This window comes from Dendrobates tinctorius, unplaced genomic scaffold, assembly GCF_039654945.1.
Source record: "Dendrobates tinctorius isolate UK_male_01 unplaced genomic scaffold, ASM3965494v1 ptg000171l, whole genome shotgun sequence".
In the NCBI taxonomy this organism is placed as follows: domain Eukaryota; kingdom Metazoa; phylum Chordata; class Amphibia; order Anura; family Dendrobatidae; genus Dendrobates; species Dendrobates tinctorius.
Window position 1 is genome coordinate 24,995,949 of NW_027361838.1, and position 25,282 is coordinate 25,021,230.

The 25,282-nt window shown below is 44.0% G+C and overlaps 1 protein-coding gene across 4 annotated transcripts in view; it reads right to left on the reverse strand.

Annotated features, from left to right (window-relative positions):
- SPIRE1 (spire type actin nucleation factor 1) overlaps positions 1 to 25,282 on the reverse strand; it is a 209,505-nt gene that overhangs the window by 172,270 nt on the left and 11,953 nt on the right. Inside the window, exon 2 of one of the 4 annotated variants that reach the window (XM_073551006.1) lies at positions 13,709 to 13,753. The exons of the other annotated variants lie outside the window; for them this stretch is intronic. The gene's annotated coding sequence lies outside the window, so the exon portion shown is untranslated. The remainder of the gene's footprint in view (positions 1 to 13,708; positions 13,754 to 25,282) is intronic. 4 annotated transcript variants of the gene reach the window in all.

A 25,282-nucleotide genomic window follows, 5' to 3' on the forward strand; every position in this document is an offset into this window, starting at 1 on the left:
CCGCCACTCGCATGGAGAAGGGGGTGTAGAGTATGACGGCATGGACCTCAAAAGAAGGGAAGACAAGTGAGGGTACTTGAGGGATAACCTGAAAGGTACATTTTGGTGATAGGAGCAGACCAACGCCTCCACCAGCTCTATTGTCTGATCTTGGGGTATGAGAGAAGTGAAGCCCCCCGTATGAAAGAGCAGCAGCAGCGGTAGTGTCTGACTGCTGGATCCAGGTTTCAGTAAGAGCCAGGAGGTTAAGAGAATTAGAAAGGAAAAAGTCATGAATGAAGGAGAGTTTGTTACACACTGAGCGAGAATTCCAAAGTGCACAATTAAGAGAGACAGATGGCATGCAGGGAATATTAATAAGAGGGGTTTCTGAGTGTAGCAGTCGGGAGGTTTGACTTTCTATAACATGGGGGACCAGGGTTGGGAGCAATGTCTCCTGCGACTAGGAGAAGGAGGATAGAAAGAGTGAGCAGATGGTTAAGTGATTTGTGAGAGCATCTCTGATGTTGAATGGTGGGACTGACTGGATCTGTGCAGTTTAACAACGTGAAAAGAGCATGAGTGCTATACATAGAGGAAAGAAGCGAGGGGCCAATGTGGATGGAGTGTAGAGAGTTAATGCCAGGGCGGTGGATGTGTGTGAATGCAGCGGCCAGGATTAAAATTACACAAATGCATATGGTATATATTTGTTGTACTCCAAATGTACAGGGAGTAGATGTATATAAATGTCTTGCCTGTCTCCTGCCCTGTCTAATTGCCATGTTATAACTGCCAGTACTTTTGATAAACTGTACTTCGATAAAGTGTGCAAAAATGCCCCCTGCATAAATGCTATCCCCAAGCTATGTCTGAATATATAGGAGGATAAGACTTAGAACTTTTTTTTTTTTTTTTTTGGGCTCTCTTCTCGTTAATCAATCACACTAAATTGAGACACCAGGACCCAATAAAATGTTGTGGTCAAATAAACACATGTCCAGCACTACATGGATCATAAAGCACTTTGAAAAGTTTCTTGACCTCACAACATAAGGGGACAAGCAGAGTAAGTTGAAAAAAACTATATACCATATAGAAGCTTGCAGAGTTGAAAACACAGAGATAGCATTCAGGATTAACTGCTTGCTGACATTGAATGGAGACACAGGAGTGGATTCAGAGCAGAGATTGGAAAAGCTGGTTACCAGATATAAGCTTGCAGAGTTGAAAACACAGATAGCATTCAGGATTAACTGTTTGCTGACATTGAATGGAGACACAGGAGTCGATTCAGTGCAGAGATTGGAAAAGCTGGTTACCAGATATAACCTTGCAGAGTTGAAAACATAGAGATAGCATTCAGGATTAACTGCTTGCTGACATTGAATGGAGACACAGGAGTGGATTCAGTGAATATTACTGGTATGGATTTTATAGAGGCTAAGAACACTATATAAATCTTTAAAGTACCTGAATTTGTATTTAGGGGGTGATATATTAATTTGTCTATTACTAAAAACAGAACATAAAATTTAAATATCCAAATGTCAATGTGATCACAGTCTTATGCTTGCTGACTTAGAACCACGTTACATGGAATTACCAGCATGTTTTTGCTATCTCAACTGAGAGCATGAGAGCAGAATAATATAGGAAGAGAGACCCTGATTTCAACAATGTTTACTGGGTGCAGAAGTTGTGACCCAATCAGAGTTCTTCGATGTAGCTGAGTTAAGAAAGCTAACCCTGCCCACTCCAGGCTCAGCATGTACAATTATGTATATGCACATGTTCAATAAATTTTATATTTTATGTGACTAAGCACTGCATTCCATGTTTGTATTTCTGTATATACAATGGCATAAGGCATCTAGTCACAGCAATGATAATGTCCTAATGATAAAACCTTCATTGTAAGTAATCAGCATAAGTGACAAGTCGCTCAGTGTTAACCCCTACCTCATGTAGTCCTCAGATTACTCAGCAAAAACCTGCTGATAGATTCCCTTTAAAACTGCAGTCAGACAGACCCCAAATAGTTTAGTGAAGATCATTTTATACGCCGTTTACTGATGAACTGTGGGATATTAGTGTTCTTTCTACAATAGTTTGCTGGACTGATCAATTTGACCTGAGCAGTCACGGGGGCGGTCCTAATCAGTGATTGTCAGGCATTTCAGTACATGTAGCGTAGCACATTTACATGGAAAAGGCTGGTCAGCGATCCTGTTCAGCTCCTCCTGCTCTATAACGGGCTGTCCAGAGAGCGAAACGTTTACCACATGAAATAGAATATTGTGAGCCAAGTGCATTTCAACGATACTCTCCTTCTCACAGACATAACCAAGGGAAGTGACCTGATCAATGAACTGTACAGACTGTTCTGGAGCTTAATGCAGGCGCACGTACTGTTCAACCATGAACAGCAACAAATTGAGGCTGAAAGATCATGTGGCTCCCTCCTACCAACCCTTACTAATTCATGATACAGCCATAATCTATGAACAATGTCTCCCTATGCCCAGTTTAGACTTCCCATACTGAATGCTTTCCTTCTGTCCTAGACATTACCTAGCTTGTCAAAACAAGGAATACGTGGAAGACAACCAAATCTGGGTTTACAGTCAGACATCAATTGACAATTTGATAGAAATGTATGAAAGATGGAATAGCGCTACCCCTTTCTCTGTAAGGAGTGATAAGTCGCATGAAACATCACACTGACTGCCTACATGCGTGAAAAATACCAATGTAATAAATAAATGTAAATGTGCCAATTCACCCCGTATGCCTAAAGCTGAACGACGCCCTCTATGGTAATATAGTGGTTATTCACAAACACGAGTATGGGACCAACTGTCACACCGTTCTCACCTGGGGCCGGGACTCCGCGCCCGACGGCAACACTTCCAGTGCCGCGGCCGCTCCGGGGATCCCGTCAAGTGCGCACACGCACCTCTCGTACCTAGTTCCATGGCTGCACAACGTTGCTAGTGCGCATGCGCGCTCTTCTTTGCTCCGACTCCTGTCACGACGTCTCTATGGTCCTGGAGGACCTGACCCCAGAAGTGTCAGCGCTCATGTCTTATATCAGGCTGCCTCTTCCTATGGGAGGCACCTGATTATTGTTGTGCTTCCCTGGCTTGGTCTGTTTGGTCCATGCTTGGCTGCGCACTGTATTCGGGTCCTCTGCATTGTGCTCCGTTCCTGCACTCTGCCTTGCCGGGCTTCCAAGCACATGCTCCGTTCCTGCACGCTGCCTTGCCATGCTCCCTAGCACACCTTCGGCCCCTGTACTGTGCCCTATCGTGCTTCTCTGCTCACGCTCTGTTCTAGTCCTATGTTCCTGCCGTGCTTCTCTGCACATCTCTGTCTTGCCTTGCACTCAGGCATGCTCCCTAGCACACGCTCTGCCTAACCTTGTACTCTGGCGTATTCCCTTGCACGTGCCCTGCTTTGCCCGCACCAGGGCGTGCTGGTCAGTGCGTGCCATACGTGCTCCCATGTACTTGCCTTGCACTAACCTGTATCTAGCGCACTTCAGTGTACATGCCTTGTATTGTCCTTAAACCTCCGTACTTCCATACACATGCCCTGTACTGTCCTATACCCTGCGTGCCCCTGTGTCCACGCTTTGCACTCTTGTACTCTGCACATTCCCTGCTGCTAGACACACTCACTCGTGTCTCCTGTGAGCCGGCCACCTGGTTCCAGCAGTCGTGGTACCTTACCCCCTTGGGTCTGCCCCTGACACTCCCTGTATAGGGGGTGGTCCTCACTGGGTCAGCTCGCCCTGGGTGAGTTGGTGCCACGACCCAGAGGGTCCACTCCAAGAGTCACATCAACCTCGCCTACCTGTTGATGGACAATATGATGAAGCTTCCCAGAATCAATGGAACATGATGTAGATCCACCAGATGAGTCACTTTTCAGTCCTAAGTCCGTATCGTGATATTCTGGTGTCTCTAGCGCTCCGGTTGGCTGCGCTTACTAAGAAACAACACACATGAAAGAGACTGCCACTTTCAGCAACTGTGACGTCACTTTCTGCTGGTTCTCCAGTTGGCCAAAACAATAATCCGTTATCCTATATATTCAATGTCAATTTGTAAACTTCCGGATGATTTTTTTTGCAGTTTCATCATCATAAAGTGGTATAATTTCATTATTTTATCTTCTTAAGATTCGTTTTTAGGTCCAGCTCATTGTGCCATTTGTTCTCGATATTCTTCATCATAGCGAAAGATCATGGAAAATAGTAGCATGTTGCATAAATAAGCAAATATTTTTGTATATCTTTCATGTGATTCTTAAAATCAATTTTGAAGAAATAAAAATATTTTTTGATCACTTATAATCTGTTATAGGAAAAATCCATTTAATTTGGCTCCATGATGAATAAGATGGATTTATTTTAAACAATTTCATAATAGAACCTTAAACACAAGGGCGGACATACCATTAAGGGCAACCAGCGCAGCCATAGAGGGGCTCAAGAGGTAAGGGGGCCACATCTACCTCCAAAGCACCAAGCAGTATCTGTCACAGCTACAGACTGCAAAGGGAACAGTTAAGGTCCGGTTCATCAAGACTAGCGTTTTTCAAGTTGTTCTTGATGTTGGAGAACGTGCTGGCGTCTGACGCCTCTCCATGAATTAGGAGCGTCTGATGAGTGGCGTACACCTCCACACACTTCGCCACAAATCCAGTAACTGAATGGAGTGAGATTTCACAGCTTGTCATGAATGAGACAAGTGTATCACAACTTTACAGCTAAAAAATAACTATATAGCAAAAGGCTAAAGTAACATTTTTCTCTATTTTCTTTAATGAACCCATAGAGGTACAATATAAATCCAAGCTTGAAATGTACCCAGACAACAAACACGTAGTAGAATTTGTTATCTGTGACTGTAGGTCTAAATATGACCTGTCCATAGATCCAAGTTGGCTGTTTTCTGCTCTTATTTTATTCCTGCTGATGACCTGAATATCCCATTATTTGTTTGTATGGTTCTAGGGCTATGGGCTCCTCAGGGGCGTGTCTTTAGCCTGCTTTGCATTATTACTCTAAGCACCGCCCACTTGTTAGAACCCATAAAAAATAGCACTAAATAAAAAGGTTCATATCTCTCGTACCATATTGCTATTTAAAAAATAAATAAAAGGAAATTGAATACCTAGGGAAGTAACAGGAATAACAAGAAAAAAGGCCACTTTTAACCTGGTGACAAGTCCACAAAAAGTCCTGTTACAACCGTTTTTTTATCTGGTTAGTGCTGGAGACGTTTTGTGATACTTTTTGTTCCTTCTCACACCCATTTCAATAAAGAATATCAAAGAACGAACTGAAAGAGGAAGAGCAACAAGAACGCTGCCAGTCACTCTCCAGTAAAAGAGTAAATTAAATAGAAGTTTAATGGCACAGAAAATTGATAAATGCTTTCCGCTTGTATTCAGATCAAGTAAAATCAGCAGAAACAAACCTAATCATGTAGCACATAACCGACTGCTTCACGTACAGCATTGGGCAATTACACGAACATGGCAGAGGAACACAAGACTTTCCCCATTATACAATACTTTGGATCAATCACTAAAACCTCTTACAGACGTTAGAAATTTATCAGATTTTGTGCTGTAAAAATGCAACAACCATAAATGTAGAGTGGAAGGCGTTTTATAAGCTGCTACGGTGACAATTCACAAGTTATCTTAATGCGGTCTTATATGCTTTTCAATGTGTATTAACCCTACGATCAGGACGTAGCAGCGCTTTGGATGCAGCGTATTTTCGCTGCGCTGTAATCACAGGTTATTCTGCATGTGTTCACTGAATCATGAGGTTTTACCACATCCAATTCATTATATTGTGGAAATTTCTGTTGCGGAGACGTTAGAATTTGAGGTGATGCAGCTCGTAAACCCGCACCGGGGGACAATTGGCGCAACCTCAAATAGAAGCACAGTGGTTGTGGGATTTCTATAAGTCCCATCCACTGTGCTTGTACCGTACAACAAAGCGTTTTGAACGCAGCACAAGCGCGCTGTGTCCAAAACACTGCTATTCCTGATCGTGGGCATGTACCCTCAGTATTGTTTTATCCTACAAACAATGGGTTAATGTTACACTTACATAGAAGATGTAATCATTAACTCAATGGCAGACAGACTGCATCAGGCAGCAGGATGTATCTATGGAGAATCCAACATTAAGTGACCAATGCATGGAGTACCAAGGAGCTTAAAGAAAGAAGAAAAATAGCAATTTATCTTCTTTCCATACATATACACACACATTCACACACAGTGGCTGATTTTGAAAGTTTTCCCACCTACAAAGAATGGAGGGGTCTGTAATTTTTATCGTAGGTACACTTCAATGGTGATAGACAGAATCTAAGAATAAAAAGCAGAAAATCCCATTGTGTGATTTTTTACCTAATTAATTTGCATTTTATTGCATGAAATTAGTGTTGATATAATAGAAAAACAGCCCTTAATATCTGTACAGAAACCTTTCTTTGCAATTACAGAGGTCAGATGTTTTCTGTAATTCTTGACCAAGTTTGCACACACTGCAGCAGGGATTTTGGCCCACTCCTTCATACAGATCTTCTCCAGATCTTTCAGGTTTCGGGGCTGTCGCTGGGCAACATTGTTTAAGCTCCCTCCAAAGATTTCCTATTGGGTTCAGGTCTGGAGCTTGGCTAGGCCACTCTAGGACCTTGAAATGCTTCTTATGGAGCCACTCCTTGGTTGCCCTGGCTGTATGTTTTGGGTCATTGACATCCTGGAAGACCCATCTTCAATTATCTTACAGAGGGAATGTAGTTGTTTGCCAAAATCTCTCGATTTATCTCCCCATTCATCCTCCCTTCAATACGGTGAAGTTGCCCTGTTCCCATTGCAGAAAACCAAACCCAAAGTATGATGTTTCCTCCACCATGCTTCATGGTTTGAACAGTATTCTTAGGTGCAATAATACAGGTGCAGAGAAGGAGTGCTTCTTAAACAAAAACGATCGGGTGATAGACCGAATTCTTGCTGGTTGGTAGGTGATCAACTACTTACCGCAATTCATGCAATAAAATGCAATTTAATTATTTAAAAAAATCATACAATGCAAATTTTCTGTGTTTTTTTTTTTTTTTAGATTCTGTCTCTCATAGTTGAAGTGCGCCTACAATAAAAATAGCTTAGTTACTCACCGATAACGGTGTTTCTCGGAACCCATGACAGCACCACGGAGAGAGGGGATCTGCCCTTCAGGGACAGGAACCTACAGATAAAGGGGCGGTACATCTCCTCCGCCTTCAGTTGGTTACAGAGCATCAGAGGGTCTCCAGGTTAGTTAGACAACAGAAATACATACACAATATTATAATACTGCTTATTTATCAAAAGCACCGTGCCTAAACGGAAACACTCTACTAACAGTAACACGTGCTCAGCACACTCGTGAAGGGGAGGGGAATAAGCGGGTGCTGTCATGGGTTCCGAGAAACACCATTATCGGTGAGTAACTAAGCTATTCTCTCTCACCCATGACAGCACCACGGAGAGAATTACAGAGATTGGTAGCTTAGGGAGGGACCACCGCCTGAAGGACCCTTCTCCCGAAGGTCAGGTCAGACGTAGAGGCTAGATCTAATCTATAGTGCCTGAAAAAGGTTGAAGGTGATGACCAGGTGGCCGCCTTACAGATTTGTTCTATTGATACCTCAGATCTTTCAGCCCATGAGGTCGCCATTGCCCTTGTGGAATGAGCTCTCAGCCCCTCCGGGATGGTATTTCCACTGGATGAGTATGCCAGGGCAATCGCATCCCTTATCCACCTTGCCAGGATACTCTTGGATGCCTTGAGCCCCTTCGGAGGACCCTGGAAACATACAAAGAGAGCCTTCCTTCCTACATTTTTTGGTGGCCTCTAAGTACTGTACTAGGCACCTTTTAACATCTAAAGTGTGGAATTTTTCTTCCCCCCTATTCTTTGGATTTGGGCAGAAGGAATGAAGGACTACCTCTTGGGACCTGTGGAAATGTGATGATACTTTAGGTAGATAGGCTGGGTCAGGTTTTAGGATGACTCTATCCTCTAGAATTTTTGTAAAAGGTGGCCCTGCTGATAAGGCTTGGATATCGCTCACTCTTTGAGCTGATGTTAGTGCCACCAGAAGCACCGTTTTAAGTGATAGGATTTTTAGGTGTGCCGAGTAAATTGGTTCGAACGGAGGGCCTGTCAGTGTTGAAAGTACAAGATTCAGGTCCCATGACGGTAACCTTTGACTAGCTATTGGCCTAGATCTGGTTGCGGCCTTAATAAACCGTGCTACCCAGGGGTCACCTGCCACATCATGGTTATAGAGGGCGCCTAATGCCGCTATTTGTACTTTTAATGTGTTGACCGCCAGACCCTGTTCTAGGCCCTTTTGTAGAAATTCTAGGATCTTATCAATCTGAACCCCGTCCTGAACCTTTGCCCTAGAAGTGGATAGGAATTTTTTCCATGTTCTGCCGTAAGCTCTCATCGTAATCGTTTTCCTACTTTTTTGTAATGTAGTTATTAGTTATCAGGTTCTCTGAAAATCCCCTGTCCCTCATCAGTGCCCTCTCAAATTCCATGCTGTTAAATGGAGTTTCGGTGCCTGAGGATGTAACACTGGGCTGTTGTGAGTTCATTTTCCCCTTCACTACTGAGGCCCGAGGAACTCCCTCTTCTGGTAAAGAAAGGTAGTGAGCCTGATTATCAAACACCTGAGGCTGATGATGATGACTGGCTGAGTGGAGTTACTGACTGGATATAAGGCTGCCGACGCCCTTCTGCCCTGCGGGTGATTTCTCTGTGGGATCCTTGGAGACCAGTCTGAATTCCTGCTCCTCTAAAGCTAAGTTTGCTGCTCGGCTTTTTGCATTGGTGCTTTGACTTTGTTTTGCTTTGTTTTTCTGGATTTCTGCCATTCCCTGCTGGGGTGTGCTGAATTCCTTTAGCTCTGTCTTCTGAAAATACCTGAGTGCTGATTTAGTTTTTGAAGCCTAGCTGCTTCAGGGCCTTTTTCATATCAGCTTGTTGGCTTATGTCTTTGATAGGGTTTTGGCAGATTGAAGACAGCAGCCTTCCTGTCCTTTCCTATCTAGGTAGTTTTGGGCCCCGTCTTTGCTCAGTCTGTCTTTCTGTCTGTGTTAGTGTTTTCATCTTGCTTCACCGTCATTATTTGTTGGGGGCTGCCTGTCTGCTCTGGGGCAGTTTAGATTTCCCATTTCTTTCTTAAGGCCTATTTAATTCTCCGGCTGTGATCGAGGGGTCTAGGGCATCGTAGGAACCCCCCACGGCTACTGCTAGTTCTGTTGATAGGTTCAGGGGTCTGCAATCTGATAGTTGCCAACTTCTCTGGTTTTCAGGACTTAGCTTGTATTTCTGTTTTTGCCTCCTACGGTGACTCATTCATAACACTGGGCCCTGCGATAGCAGGTCCGGGAGATCCGGTAGGATCCATGGGTCGGTTACTGAGAGCATTCTTAGCCAGGAAAACCAGGTTCTTTTGGGCCAGATTGGGGCTATCAGTATCATTCTTGCCCCATCCTCCCTGACTTTCCTTAGGACCGCTGGAATGAGCATGATTGGGGGAAAGGCATATGTTAGACTCTGTGTCCATGGGAGCATAAACGCGTCCAGAGTTAGAGGATTCCCCCTGGGATCTAGGGAGCAGAAGGCGCCTTTTTTTGTTTTTGAAATCGGCAAACAGATCTATGTCTGGGGTCCCCCACATTTTTACAATATGCCGAAAAATGGACCACTTTAGTACCCATTCCCCCTGTCGTAATTGGGTGCGGCTCAGAAAGTCTGCCCTTTGATTCTCTGTACCCCGGATGTGTAGGGCTGTCAGAGATAGCAGGTTTGCCTCTGCCAGTTTGAGGATTTTGGCGGATGTGTCCATTAGGGCTTGGGACCTGGTTCCCCCTGATGATTTAAATAGGCCACTGTGACTCGCTTGTCCGAAAGAATGCGGACATGGTGATTCTGGAGCAGGGGTAGGAAGTGTGTCAGTGCATAGCCTACTGCTAGAAGCTCTTTTTGATTTGAGGAGGCTTTTAGTTCTTGATATCCCCATACATCCTGAGTCACCTCGTTGTTCAGGTGTGCTCCCCATCCCGTGGGACTGGCATCCGTTGTCACTATGTGTGTTATCTTTGTTACCCAGGGGATCCCTTTGGACAGATTTTCCTGGTTTTCCCCACCAAGCTAGGGAATGAATAGTTATTGAATTTAGGGTAATACGACCCTCTAGGTGTCCCCCTATTGCTGCCTGGTTGGCTAATACGTCCCACTGGAGATCTCTTGTGTGTAACTGAGCCCATTGAACTGCTGGCAGGCAGGCGGATAGGGAACCCAGCAGTGACATAGCCTTCCTTAGTGTCATAGAGGGATTTTGGATTGCTCTCGCTGTAATTTGAGCGATTTTCTCCTTTTTGTGGTCTGGGAGGCGACACTCCTGAATGTTTGAGTCTAGTGTTAGGCCCAAGAATTCTTGTACCCTGCTGGGCTCCAATCTTGATTTTTTTAGATTTAGAAGCCAGCCTAGGGCTTGTAGAGTGTCCATCACCCTGTCCCTCTGTTCTCTGCATTTTTGAGCCGAGCTGCCTGCTATTAGGAAATAGTCTAGATACGGGATTATTATTATGTCTTGTTCCCTTATGTGAGCCATCATTTCTGCTATTATTTTGGTGACTACCCGCGGGGCTATCGATATTCCGAACGGCAGGGCTCTGTACTGGAATTCTTTCACCTTGCCCTTTATTGAGACGGCTAACCCGAGATATTTTCTGGAGTCTTTGTGGATAGGGACGTGATAATAGGCGTCGCTCAGATCTAACACAGTCATGTAGCAGTTTGGGAACAGGACTTTGGTGGTGGACCTGATTGACTCCATTTTGAAGCTCTGATTCCTGACGTATTCGTTTAGCTTTTTCAGATTTATAATCGTTCGAAAGGTGCCGTCTGGTTTGGTTACTAGAAAAAGAGGGGAGTAGAACCCTCTGCCCATATCCTGTAGGGGAACCTCCTGGAGGACTCCCTTTTTTTTACTAGGCCTAGGACCTCGCTTTCTAGCGCTTCCTGTTCTCGCGTACTGGATCTCAGCGGCGTTGTTACATACTTTTGAGGTGGAAGAGAGAGAAAGTCTATTCTTAGGCCCTCCTGGATTAGGTTTACTATCCATGGGTTGTTTGAAATTCTCTTCCAGGCTGGCAGGAAAAGGGATAACCTTCCCCCCACCCTGGGCGTACTGTCACTTGGAGGGCTTTTTGTCTCAGGGAGAGTTATTAAAGATGAACCCTGTATCGCTTCTTTTGTCATCCCACTTTTGTTCCCTCGGTAGTCTCCTCTGAAAAAACCTCCTATTTCGAAAGGGCCTCTTAAATGCTGCTGGCCCCAAATTTGGGAATCCTTTCTTCTTGTCCCCTGCTTTCTGGAGGATGTCATCGAACGTCTCCCCAAAAAGGAATTTCCCTCCACAGGGGATTGAACATAATTTCATTTTGGTCTGTAGGTCCCCTGGCCAACTTTTAAGCCATAGTGTCCTTCGGGTCGCGTTTGAAAGTGCTGCTGTTTTGGACGATAGCCTGACTGAATCGGCCGATGAGCCGGCTAGGAATGCAGCCGCTCCCCTTATTACTGGGATAGAATCTAAGATCTTATCTCTTGGTGTCCCTTCCCTCAGCTGTTTCTCAAGTTGGTCCACCCATACCATTAGGGCTCTTGAGGTACATGTCGCCGCTATTGCTGGCCTGAGGTTACCGCCTGCCGACTCCCATGCCCCCTTTAGAAAGGTATCCGCCTTTTTATCTAGGGGGTCCCCGAGGGTGCCCATGTCCTCAAAGGGAAGGGCGAATTTCTTTGAGGCCTTAGCGACTGCTACATCGAGTTTCGGGGCTTTATCCCAAGACGTAGATGCCTCCTCCTCAAAAGGATATTTTCTTTTAAGGGAAGGGACTGTAGAATTTTTCCTGTCTGGCTTGTCCCATTGTTTTTTGATTAGGCCCTTGACAATTTCATTAAGCGGAAATACTCTCCGTTTTTTCTGGCCTAGTCCCCCGAACATTATGTCCTGGACTGTTTTATCTGGCCTAGGGTCCAATACCCCCATGGTAGACCTTACAGCTTTTACTAGTCTGTCTACCTCTTCTAGGGGAAAACAGTGACGCCCTCCTGTTTCCTCGTCTGAGGATGAGGAGCCGGATTCCGAGGTTTTAGACGTGATTTCTCCCGACATGGAAGAGTCTGACTGGGAGGTTTCTATCGTGTCTTTCTTCCTCGTTTTATCCCTATGCTTAAGGGATACGAGGGCACTCTGAACCTCTGATTTAATTGCGGCCCTTTAGGTCTGATGCGAAATCCGGAGTCTCCTGACAAAGAACTTCCTTCGTGCAAGACTCACATAGTTTTTTCTCCCATGATACAGGTAGGGCTCTAGTGCAAGTGGGGCATTCCCTGTTCTTCTTTTTCCCCTTCTTCTTTCCCTAATAATGGAGAGGAATATATTACAAGGGTGAACATTCACAAAGATCACTTACCCCCAAAAGGTGCGCGGCTGCAGGTACCGGTTCGGGAGATGGAGTCAGGTCCTGTATAGGCTGATCTCCTGGTGGCGATTTGCTCCTTGCCGCTGACGTACTGCGCCACGTGGAATGACTTCTGGAATGGCCATCTCTGTCTCGTTCCTTCTGCCGGTGGTGGTGCTGCTGCTGCTTCTGCAGCCTGGCATGCTGCTCCTGTTGCTGGTCGCTATCCTCCATTATCAGGATCGCTTCCAGCCAGGAGTTGTGAAACCACCATTTTAAATTTTGCCGCCCCTTGTGACGTCACTGCTCCCATCCTGCACCGCGGTCCCCGGGAGAGCGCTCCTGCGCATGCGCCGGTTCTCGGGACCTGGAAGCCGGCTTCTACTTCCGGGCCGGCCGCAATCTTGGTACACCTCTGTACCCCGGCGCCGCCCGTATGTTTGCCGGGTGCCCGCGAGCCCCGACTTCCTCTCCGGAGCGGCGGCTCCGGCGTCTCTCCCTCCCGCTCACCCGGCAGCCTGCATCGGCCCCAGCAGTGGCGGATTCGGGCACCGCACCTTCCCGAGGCAGGGGGCTCCCCGCTGCCATCACCGGTCAGGCCGTCCCCGGATCCTGGACATACGCAAGGTACCGTCCTGTGGGTTCCTCCGTCAGGGACAGGAACCCAACTGAAGGCGGAGGAGAGGTGCCGCCCTTTTATCTGTAGATTCCTGTCCCTGAAGGGCGGATCCCCTCTCTCCGTGGTGCTGTCATGGGTGAGAGAGAATTACAGATCTCTCCATTCTTTTGTAGGTGAGAAGATTTGCAAAATCGGCAGTGTATCAAATATTTATTTTACGCACTGGATATACTGTAGCTTTGAGTGCTGCCATTCTTTGCATTGTACAGATTAGTCTCTCTTACGTATGCATATTTTTAGTCTATCGTATAATCAGTACATCTATAAAACATATGCTCACATGTGATATAATTACTTAATAAACTGCAATTAAGTAGAGGGCATAAATATAACATAAAATCACATTGCCACATCTGACACACTATATTCTCTGCACATCACATATAAAACGCTAGAGTGCATATAACAGCAGAGTCTAATATTCATTATAAAATCTGCATACATATTAGTTAATAAAGCGATTGTCCAGGGTGCCATACTACTCACCAACCAGAAAAATAGAAATTAGGAAAACTCTAGAACCAATTCTGCCTGAAATAAAGATGAAAATCTGTACCGGTATGCAAAATAAAAGCAATACTATCGTTACAAACAACTGTTGATTTTCTCATAAAATGTACACTGAAGGCTGAGACCCTGTTCCCATCATGTACTATGCTATCAATGTGTATGCCAGGAGAGATGCAAAAGTAAAATGATATGACAGCATGGCAAAGCTGCCCAGTAAGATGTTGGACATTGGCTATTTATACGCTCTAGATCTGCGCCACTGCCGATGCTGCTGCTATGGGAGAGTAATTAGTACGTTAACCTGACGCGCCATCCCCTCACTTCCCAAAATCCTGCAGCAGCAGCCAAGGTCACATGACCTTGCTACTTCCTGACCACAAGATCTGCTCTGTTTTGGTCAACTATGAGGCCCTACGATTGGGGGCATGCTGCTTGTCCAGGTCACTATTGAAATTGACAGATGTTCCAGACAGTCTCCCAGGCAGCAGGTACCAAAACGTTATGGCATCATGGGGAAATGTTCCTGCAGAACACATCGGGTACAGCGGTTCACGGATTCACCAGAGTCCATACTCTGATGGGGAAGAACAGAAGTGGATGCCCAGGTGAAGCATACAGTGGGATATGTGGCAACAGCGGCCTAACTACAATAGGGGCAGGAGTCACAATAGCACTTGGAGTCTAAGGGGCCAAAAATATTGGAAGACCAGTACATTATATTATAGACCTATGATAGTTTTGGGGTGCTCTGTTGGAGATTTTGAATTGGGCCCATGAGCATCAAGTTACACCGGTGTATGCAGCCTACCCTTCAGGAGGTATATATCAGGAATTCACAAAACACAAATATTTACATTGTAGACACAAAACATGTTGTGAACAGGGCCTGAGATTAATACCAGCCATAGCTCAACAAAACTGCTATAATACAGAAGGCTTATTAAGTGAACGAGCAAAGTATCGCGTAATAATTCAATGTGAATATCAGGATTAAAATGAAAAGGTAAATGGAAATGTCTCCCCTTGGATGAAAGTTCAGTGCAATCAGAGACCTGTTTGGTGAGCAGTGAGATGTTACATTACAGCAGAGATTTATTCAATCCATTAGTCGTAATCAGGACTTTTCTCGTGCCAAGAGCTGATTCCTGAGACTTGATAACCGGCTATTAACAAAGAGAAACCGTACACTACTATTCTTCCCAACAAGCTCCTGCACTGTTATATGGTAGCTCTAAACCGCCGCAGAAATACAGAGTAAACTCAACATAATGCTCAGTCTGTGCGATGCGGCATCAGATGAAATGTATCATTTCTCTAAAAGATCTTGTCTATCAAGGTCAGGTACTTATCCACATGTGAAACTGTACTTGAGTCTTAAAGTAATCCAGAAATACAATGGTAAAACCTTTCAGTACTGGAAGAGGTTGAGAAAATAAGACTTCCAAATCCAATAACTGCCTTCAAGTATGTCAATCACTAGAGTGTCAGTAGTGCCTACGCCTGTGACCGTAAACACCACCAGGTATGTTCCAACAGGCAGTCACTACTGTGAAAGTATTGATTGTATACATGGCAAGCGATTGGCTGGGGTGCCAAAGTCACAAACCAGTCATGGAAAGCATTACAGACTGGACAATCCTGCCTGCACACATGCTACTGATGGAAAGTTCAGAGTTACAGCCTTTTACACGGAAATATAAGTTGGCAAAATGAGCACAGAACAATGGAATTACTTTGTTTTTAAACATGATTGACACAGTAAAAAAATGAACAAAAGAATGGTAAAAAAAAAAAAAAAAAGAAACAACCGATGAACATTATTTGTGAAAAAGAGGAACAATGACATTCCTATGCTTGTTTGTTGGAGATGAACATGAATACCGTGTAAAATAAAGAAAAATGCACATATATGCCATATAAGCAGCATTATGGACTCCCAGGGCTTGAGTGGCAGGGAATGAGCATGGAATATCTGCAGCTCACTGTGCAATCAGGGGCAGATATAACATGGTTAGGGGGGCCACTGTCATTTTATACCCAGCCTCCTACTATCAATAAGATTTCGAAGAGCATGATTTAATAAACTTCATAGCTCACAATTATTGGTGGATTGGAAGAGAAATGATTAGGTGCCCTATGGTGAGATATGGGATAATAGGGGGCACATGTAGAATTCTAGAACATGGGCCCTCTGTTGGAGTCCATCCTGAAGATAATGAACACGTTCCATATAAAAATATGTAACGTACACTGAATTATGTGCAAATTTTATTGGATGTGCGATCATAACACTATAAATGGATATTGAATTCCCTGTACTTGTTAGATTGGGCATAAACAAGGAAAATGTAGTGTTACCTTTACCCTTTAAAGGAGTTATCCAGCGCCACTTCAACCCTTTTCAGGAGCAGTGCTTATGAAGGAGTGTGCCTGTGTACCTGTCAGGGGAAGCAAGGTAACCCGATCGCAGGGGAGCGCAAAGGAAAGGGAGAAGCTTGATAGGTTTTATTCTTTATTCAGTTCCACTACGCGCTTCAACGGATAACCTCCATCTTCATCAGGTGGCAAGTCAAAGACTTGCTACCTGATGAAAACGGAGGTTATCCGTTGAAACACGTAGTGGAACTGAATAAAGAATAAAACCTTTCAAGCTTCTCCCTTTTCTTTGCGCTCCCCTGCAATCGGGTTACCCTGCTTCCCATGTTTATATCCTCTCTAGAGGCACCCGACAGGAGCAGCATCGGATTACTATTACCAGCGCCCTGAGACCTGTCAGCCTGGCACTCCATATATCTGTCTCACTCTATTTCGTGTACCTGTCAGGACCCACATATGATTGCCTGGTATTCTACACTTGTGCAGTGTAACACTACGACACGTGGATGACACCTGTTTATTGTGCACCAGTGCGAATTATAAGCAAGATGTGATTATTACACATTTATATGTAGTGTGCTCAAAAGTTTACATACCCCGACAGAATTTTTGCTTTCTTGGCCATTTTTAGCTGAGAAAGGACACTTGAGTGTTCGAAACACGTAGCCACGCATGATGCGTGCATGATTATTTGCCATCATTTATTTTTAATTTTTGATCGATAAAATTTGGACAGCTGGAACAAAATCTTTTTCTTGTCCCTTTTCTATATGTAGGGAGCATTGCGTGCTCTTCTGCGCATATCCCTGGCTTATTTTTGGATCCCTCTCCTCCCTTTTCTAAGATGGCTGCGGGGAGCACTTTGCGCCGTCTTGCGCATGCACCTGTCTCACCTCTAGATTAGACTGGCTTGGCTTCACATCATGAATGGCTCCCGGACCTTCAGTGATGTGCACTTTGTCCTCTGCGCTGGATGTGTTTGCCATATAGCGGCGCCCTATATAATGATGCTCCTCACTGATAATCATTTGTATACACATTTCCCCCTTTACCACACTCACTGATGAAGCAGTAGCGAAACGGCATAGGAGTGGTGTGAGGGGGTTGTGGCAGGTCGTCCTTATAGTGTATTGATATTATTCTGCAATCCAGATTTTCTATTATAGTTGTTTCCGTTGTTACTCAGCCTCCTGCTGTCTATGAAAAAATACTTTATACCCTTTTCTTCTTGTTGCATATTTACCAATGTTACAAATATTTTACAGCAATTAACTGTTTACCTATATATTGCCATTTATCACATTCTGTCACTGGACATTTATTGTAATATATTTAAGTTGGATATAATGATCATTTCATCTGTTTGAATATTATTCATTGACTATATAGATATTTGACAGGGGATTTCAGCAGCTAACTACTTTTCCACACTTTATTGGGCATAACCGTCCCCCTTTCTTGCTATTTTTAAAATATTTTTAAATATGTCCTTCTTTCTATGTTGTTTTTCTATATGGTTTATTTTCCAACAATGCTGTTATTTAATACACATTTGTTCCCCTTTTGAATACATTTTGTGGGTCTCAAACACAGGTTGCAGCCTGAAATAGGTGACGGTGGCCATCTTGGATAATTTCCTGGAGAATCCCTTTAAAATGATCAAGCCTTGCATTTAAATATATTACAATAGGTAGATGGTTTTCTATGCCAACAATTCGCTATCTCTTCACTTCTGTTTCCACATATTTTGTTAATCAGGTGAAATATTACGGACTGTTATCTCTCTAAATATTAAAAGATTTGGGAGTCTTGCTCGATCCAATGCTCGCTTGATCGTTTGTACAACAACAACCCTGTGTAAAAAGCTATTTTACATATAGCAATAACCTGGCAGAAAAAAAAAAAAAAAAAATAGGTTATATTGAGGACAAAAACACTTTCTAAATTTGGTTTTGTTTTATCACCATTTCACAAAACTCTTCTTCTGAAAGCAAACATTCTAAAAGCACTGTTCAAGAGAAGCCACACGCCTTGTACTGGGCAGAGATAGGGAAAGATGGCTCTTAGTTGTGTACTCTTCTCTGGCATTTGTTCAAGGTCAATGATACGGTATTGTTACAGTATGGGAATGGATAGGTTGGACTGGAAAATAATCCAATTCAGAGTGGAAACATCAGTGTAAGCAAAGATTTAACTCATGCAAATTTAAAGTGTTACTCCACCTCAAGTTTACATTGCATGATCTGAACTGAGTGAAGTAGAATCATAGAATCGTAGAGTTGGAAGGGACCTCCTGGGCCATCTGGTCCAACCCCCTGCTCAAAGCAGGATTCGCTAAATCATCCCAGTTAGATGTCTGTCCAGCCTCTGTTTGAAGACTTCCATTGAAGGAGAACTCACCACTTCTCGTGGCAGCCTGTTCCACTCATTGATCACTCTGTCAAAAAGTTTTTTCTAATATCTAATCTGTGTCTCCTCCCATTCAGCTTCATCCCATTGCTTCTAGTCTTTCCTTGTGCAAATGAGAATAAAGTTGATCCTTCTACAATGTGACAGCCCTTTAGATATTTGTAGACAGCTATTAAGTCTCCTCTCAGTCTTCTCTTTTGCAAACTAAACATTCCCAAATCCTGCAACCTTTCCTCATAAGACAGGGTTTGCAGACCGGTCACCATTCTGGTCGCTCTTTTCTGAACTTGCTCCAGTTTGTTGATGTCTTTTTTAAAATGTGGTGCCCAAAATTGGACACAATATTCCAGATGAGGTCTGACCAAAGAGGAGTAGAGGGAAATAATTACTTCACGTGATCTAGACTGTATGCTTCTGTTAATACATCCTAGAATTGCATTTGCCTTTTTTGCTGCTGCATCACACTGTTGACTCATATTCAGTCTGTGATCTATTAGTATACCCAAGTCTTTTTCACATGTGCTGTCACTTAGCCCTATTCCTCCCATTCTATATATGCTTTTTTCATTTTTATTGCCCAGATGTAGTACTTTGCATTTCTCCCTGTTAAAAACCATTCTGTTAGTTGCTGCCCACTTCTCCAGTTTATTTAAATCTTTTTGAATCCTCTCTCTCTCTTCTCTAGTATTAGCTATCCCTCCTAGCTTTGTGTCATCAGCAAATTTAATCAGTTTACCCTCAATTCCTTCATCTAAATCGTTGATAAAGATGTTGAACAATACAGGGCCCAGGACAGAGCCCTGTGGTACCCCACTTGAGACATTCTTCCAACTGGATGTGCAGCCATTTACGACCACTCTTTGGGTCCGATCACTAAGCCAGTTATGAATCCACCTAACAGTTGCCTTGTCCATTCCATACTTAGTCATTTTTTCAATAAGGATTGTATGAGAGACTTTGTCAAATGCTTTGCTGAAGTCAAGATATACTATATCTACAGCATTTCCTTGATCCACCCAATCAGTAATACCATCATAGAAGGAAATTAAATTAGTCTGACATGACTTATTAGTTACAAACCCATGCTGACTCTGTTTGATCACTTCATTCTTATCCAGGTATTGACATACATGTTGTTTAATAATTTGTTCAAAGATCTTTCCTGGTATAGAAGTCAGACTCACCGGCCTATAGTTGCCTGGGTCCACCTTCTTCCCCTTTTTGAAGATAGGAACAACATTTGCTCTTCTCCAGTCTTCTGGCACTTCTCCTGTTCTCCAAGAATTTTCAAAGATTATGGAGAGGGGTTCAAAAATTTCTTCTGCTATCTCCTTCAGTACTCTGGGGTGTAATTCATCTGGACCTGGAGACTTGAATACATTTAGGTTAGCTAAGTGTTTCCTCACTATCTTTCTGTTTATAGATATCCTGGATTCTTCTATTCCCTTAATAGGACAGTGAATAACAGTTGATGTTACATTTCCTTTCTGAGAGAAAACAGATGCAAAATAGGAATTTAAAAGTTCAGCCTTCTCAACATCCTGTCTTACCATTTCATCATTTTCATCCTGTAAAAATCCTATAGCATCTTTAACTTTTCTTTTACTTTTGACATATCCCCAAAATCCTTTATTATTGCTTTTGACATCTCTTGCAAGCCTCAATTCATTTTCAGCTTTAGATAATCTGATTTGTGCCTTGCAGGTTCTGCAGACAGCATTATATTCTTCTTTAGATATGCCTCCTTCTTTCCATTTTATAAACATTTTTTGCTTCCTTTTTAGCATGTGCTTAAGTTCTGTGTTCATCCATCCTGGTTTCCTTAAATGCTTCCTATTCTTCCCTCTTTTCGGAATTGTTAACAACTGTGCTTTGAGAATTTCATTTTTCAAGATTTCCCATCCTTCCTGGACATTTTTGTCTTTAAGGATATCCAGCCATTGGATCCCTCCAATTCTCTTTCTGAATCCCTTAAAATCTGCCTTTCTGAAATCTAACCTTGACGTCTGAGTCTTCACAGGTCTTCCGCCTCTAGTTATCCAAAATTCTAAAATAGCATGGTCGCTACCTCCTAGGGTCCCAGCCACTTTTACCTCCTCAACCATTTCCTCCCTGTTTATAAGGATTAGATCCAAGGTAGCAGTTCCCCTTGTTTTCTCCTTTACCTTTTGGAAGATAAAGTTGTCAGCAAGAGAGGATAAGAATTTCCTTGACCTGTTAGTTTTGCCTGAGAGAGATTCCCAACAAATGTCTGGATAGTTGAAATCTCCCATGACAACTATGTCATATTTTTTGGAGAACTTGGCCATTTGATGCATAAAGAGTTCATCCATATCTTCAGCTTGCACAGGCGGCCTGTAGTAAATGCCTACAATGGTGTCCTTTCCATTGTTCTGTCCTTGTATTCTTACCCAAACAGTTTCCACAGAACTCCCAGTCTCTGAAGCTTCAATCTCTGTGCAGATATACGCATTTCTAACATACAATGCGACACCTCCTCCTCGTTTATCAAGTCTGTTTCTTGCAAATAAGTTGTATCCTTCTAGTCTTGTATTCCAATCATGTGTATTGTCCCACCAAGTTTCAGTGATTCCAATGACATCATATTTCTTTTCCTGTGTTAGTAGTTCCAATTCTCCTTGTTTGTTGCCCATGCTTTGTGCATTAGTATAGAAACATTTTAGTTTGTGATTGGTTTCTCTTTCTCCAATATTTTTTTTAATTAGATTCTTTCGTCTTTGTTCTTCCTTTCCACTTCTAATAGCAGAGTTCTCAGTAGCATTTGTCAGGTGTATGGCTTTTTCTGGTCTTTTGCTTCCCTTCCCATGTTGTTCTAGTTTAAAGCTCTCCTTACAAGTGTAGCAAGGCGACTTCCAAATACCTGCTTTCCAGTCTTCGTAAGGTGCACCCCATCTCTAGCAAGTAGTCCATCGTATAAGTAGTTCACTCCGTGATCCAGAAATCCAAATCGTTGCTGACGGCACCATCGACGTAGCCAGTTGTTCACCTGCAGAATCTTATTCCACCTCCTTGTTCCATGGCCATCCACTGGGAGGATGGAAGAGAAGACCACCTGCGCTCCCAGTTCTTTCACTTTCTTGCCTAAGTCTTCAAAGTCTCTGCAGATGGTTTCCAGGTCGTTTCTTGCGGTGTCATTTGTCCCCACATGTAGTAGCAGGAATGGGTAGTCATCTGTAGGTCTGAAGAGTCCTGATATCCTCTCAGACACATCTTTAATTTTTGCACCTGGAAGACAGCACATTTCTCTTGAAGTTATATCCGGTCTGCAGATAGCGGCCTCTGTTCCTCTCAACAGGGAATCCCCCATGACCACCACTCTCCGTTTCTTCTTCACAACATTTTTCTTTCTCCATCCAGGAGGACTCTGAAGGCGTACAAGGTTGCTGTTTGTTGGCAAAGTCTTATCCTGATGTATTTCTTCATCGTTTTCCTGCGTGAGAGCCTGGTACTGGTTTCTGAGCAGTATGGGTGCTGACTGCCTCCTGATCCTCCTGCTTCTCTGGGTCACATGTCTCCAATCCTCTGTTTCTTCAGGTGCACTTCGAATTTCTTCTCTTTCTGTAACATGAAGAGATAATTCTGCTCTGTCCAAGAACTCTTCACCTTCCTTAATGATCTTCAACGTAGCTAACCTCTCTTCGAGATTTTGCAACTTTTCCTCCAACAGGGTCACAAGCTTGCATTTGTGGTATGTGAAGTTTGGCTTTTCCACTGGTAAATCTGTGAACATGTAGCAAGAAATGCAGCTCACCAAATGGCTCCTGGCCTCTTCCATCTTGAGATTTCTTAAAAAGATGAGCCAAAATTTGCGCGCCGACAGGCGCGCGGTTTCTCCGATTTCCTCTTTTCAGCTGCAACGGCCAAAACCCAGTGATCGTTGAGCTCGCGGAGACTCTTCACTTATCCCAGAAGGCACTGGGAATATGCAAATGATCTCCTCAAGACTCTTCCCCTGGTTAGAGTGGCTAATGGATGGAGGTAAAATGAGACCAATTTTCCCAATTTAGCAATGAAAATCCTTTATTCCCTCAACTTAAAAATAAAAAAAATGCATAAAAAAAGCTTTATAAGGGTTTGCCTAAAACTATTTTTTTATTAAAAAAAAATGTGCCCATAGTCAACTGGAACTTATAGGAATCTTCTTGCACACAACCATATGTTGTTTCTGCCCAGGGTGGACATGCAGGGTTCAAATGAGGAGAAAAAGGCAGTCCCATAATTCTCTCTTCCGGCCAGGACAGCAGCGCATGACTCCACAGCCAGTCAGTGGCAGTCGATCTTGACCGTCGCTGGCATGGGGCAGGCAGGGAATTAGGTGGGCATGTTTTTTGTTTTTAATTTTCAGATCTTAAAGTTTCCGTTTAACAATAGGACAGGCATGGACAACCCCTTTAAATAAAACGTTATCCATGATAGATTTAATGGCATTTTAAATTATTCATGAAATAAAAGTATGATGCAAATCCTGGTGATGTTCACACTGCTGTAAAGAAATGTCTTCGTGTAACAACCCTGCTGGCATCACTGCATGGCCTTCCATCCCCCACAAACCAACTTACTCACTGCTCCAGGCCATGCTGTGACTTCTGTCTGCTGCCAGCTCCATGCTCTGTGCCTCTTGCTTCCTGCCTATGTGCATAGGGGGCGGCGCCAGAACTCTCTGGTTCTTATGGAATCAGGGTGCACCTGTCTATTGTGTCCCTGGCCAATTACCAAGGGGCCTCTAGTATTTAGGGTAGCTCCACCCAGTGGAACTTGCCTGTGTAATGTGTTAACTCAGTGTCTTGCTACTGAGTCGCAAGGTCCTGTCCTGTGTTTCGCTTTCTCTGAAGGCTTAATTCCTAGCTTTGCCTTGTACCTGTCTGTCTGCCCCCTAGGAGGCAGAATATCCTAGTCTCTGTGTCTTTGTTTCTATCTTGCCTTGCACCTCTCCGTCCGCCCTCCAGGAGGCAGAATATCCTGGTCTCTGTGCTATTGCTCCTGACTACTCCCATACTTGTCCTTGCCACCCTCCAGGAGGCAGAATATCCTGGTCCCTGTACCTTTTCTCGTACCATTACCTTATGTGAACTCAGTCCTACCGGTCTCTTGGTCTCCTCGTCTGTGGCTACTTTCCCTGCTGTGTCTATCCTTGTGTTCTCTCCTTTTGCCTGTGCTCCATACTCTTGCGGCTCTGCCTGCTCAGTACTCTTGCAGCTCTGCCTGCTCAGTACTTTTGCAGCTCTGCCGGCTCAGTACTCTTGCAGCTCTGCCTGCTCAGTATGTGACTCTGCCTGTGGCTCCGTACTCTTGCGGCTCTGCTTGTGCTCCGCACTCTTGCGGCTCTGCCTGCTCAGTACTCTTGTGACACTGCCTATGCTCCGCACTCTTGCGGCTTTGCCTATGCCCTACATTCATGACTCTGCCTGTGCTCCGCACTCTTGCAGTTCTGCCTGTGCCCCGCTTCCACGGAACCTCTTGCTGCAAACTGTAGCTCCTCTCCGCAGTCTTGCGGTTCACCTCGTGTTTGAACAGGTCTCTACCTGTTCCTTCATACACCATTCCTTCCTGCCAGTGCCTGTTGTGTGAACAGGTCTCTACCTGTTCCTTCATACACCATTACTTCCTGCCATTACCAGTACCTGCTGTGTGAACAGGACTCTACCTATTCTATACACGACTCCGGCCTGCCCTGTGTCTCAGCCGTGCCTGCCTGCCTACTCGTCCGAGCATCAGCCGTGCTCTTCTGCCAGTCGTGCCTGTCGCCCACACCTGTCATAGTGTTCCTATTCCCCAGTGGGATCAGCAGCCAGAGTCAGACACCACCCTGGAGTGGCACCTGGCAGCTGCCTGCTGCAAAAGCCTGACCTCACCATCAAAGGCTCCACTGAAAACCAAGGCAGCTGTCTTAGTCATGCCCCTTCCAGGGTAGTCAGATTTGTAGCACAGTGGGGCCACAACCCCCTGGCTCATGTCCATCAGTCAGGGCGCCAGATTGACACTTAGCCTGCCTGGTCATTCACATTGGAATAGCAGAGAAGATAAAACTGTACACCTCTGAAGAGGTAAGCATGGGGTGTTCCCCGAAACGTAGGCCAAGTCATTGCCTGTGCAAAGGGGATGCTCCTGCCTGCTACATGTCATGGAGTCTGGACCTTATATTGGAGGCATTGGTGCCAAAAGAAAAGGTTTACAAATGACAAAAAAGGATTAAGGGCATTTCATCTTTATATGCCAATAGACAAAATTTGAGATTGCTAGTGAAATTTTAACTAAAAGAAATTGCAAAAACATTTTTTAAAGACCATCAACGCTGTTTGGAATGCATTTTTTAAGTTTGCTACATTTTATGGATAGGAAGAATCCATGTGCACTTATGTCCTTGACTAATATATTGGCTTCCTAAAACATTTGTTTTTGAACATTTTATACACCTAGAGCTTATACAGCACTTTAGGTGTAAGATGCATCAGTGGCTCTGAGAAACTACAGATGAGTAATTAGAGGTGTACAGCTCAGCTCCATCAAACAAGAAGAGATGTCAGATGGGAAGTCCTGGCTCGATACGCTGGGAAATACTGTATGGTGGATTATGCTTTGCGTTCATTTTTTTGGCCACTAAGTGGACATCTTATTTGGAGAACAATCTGAGAATATTTCTAACAGTCAAAATCTTTTTTTGAACTGGCAGATATCCATAACCTGAACGAAAGGCTGGCCGAGCAATAGCCTACAATATGGATACTATCTGTGCGGCCAGCTGGC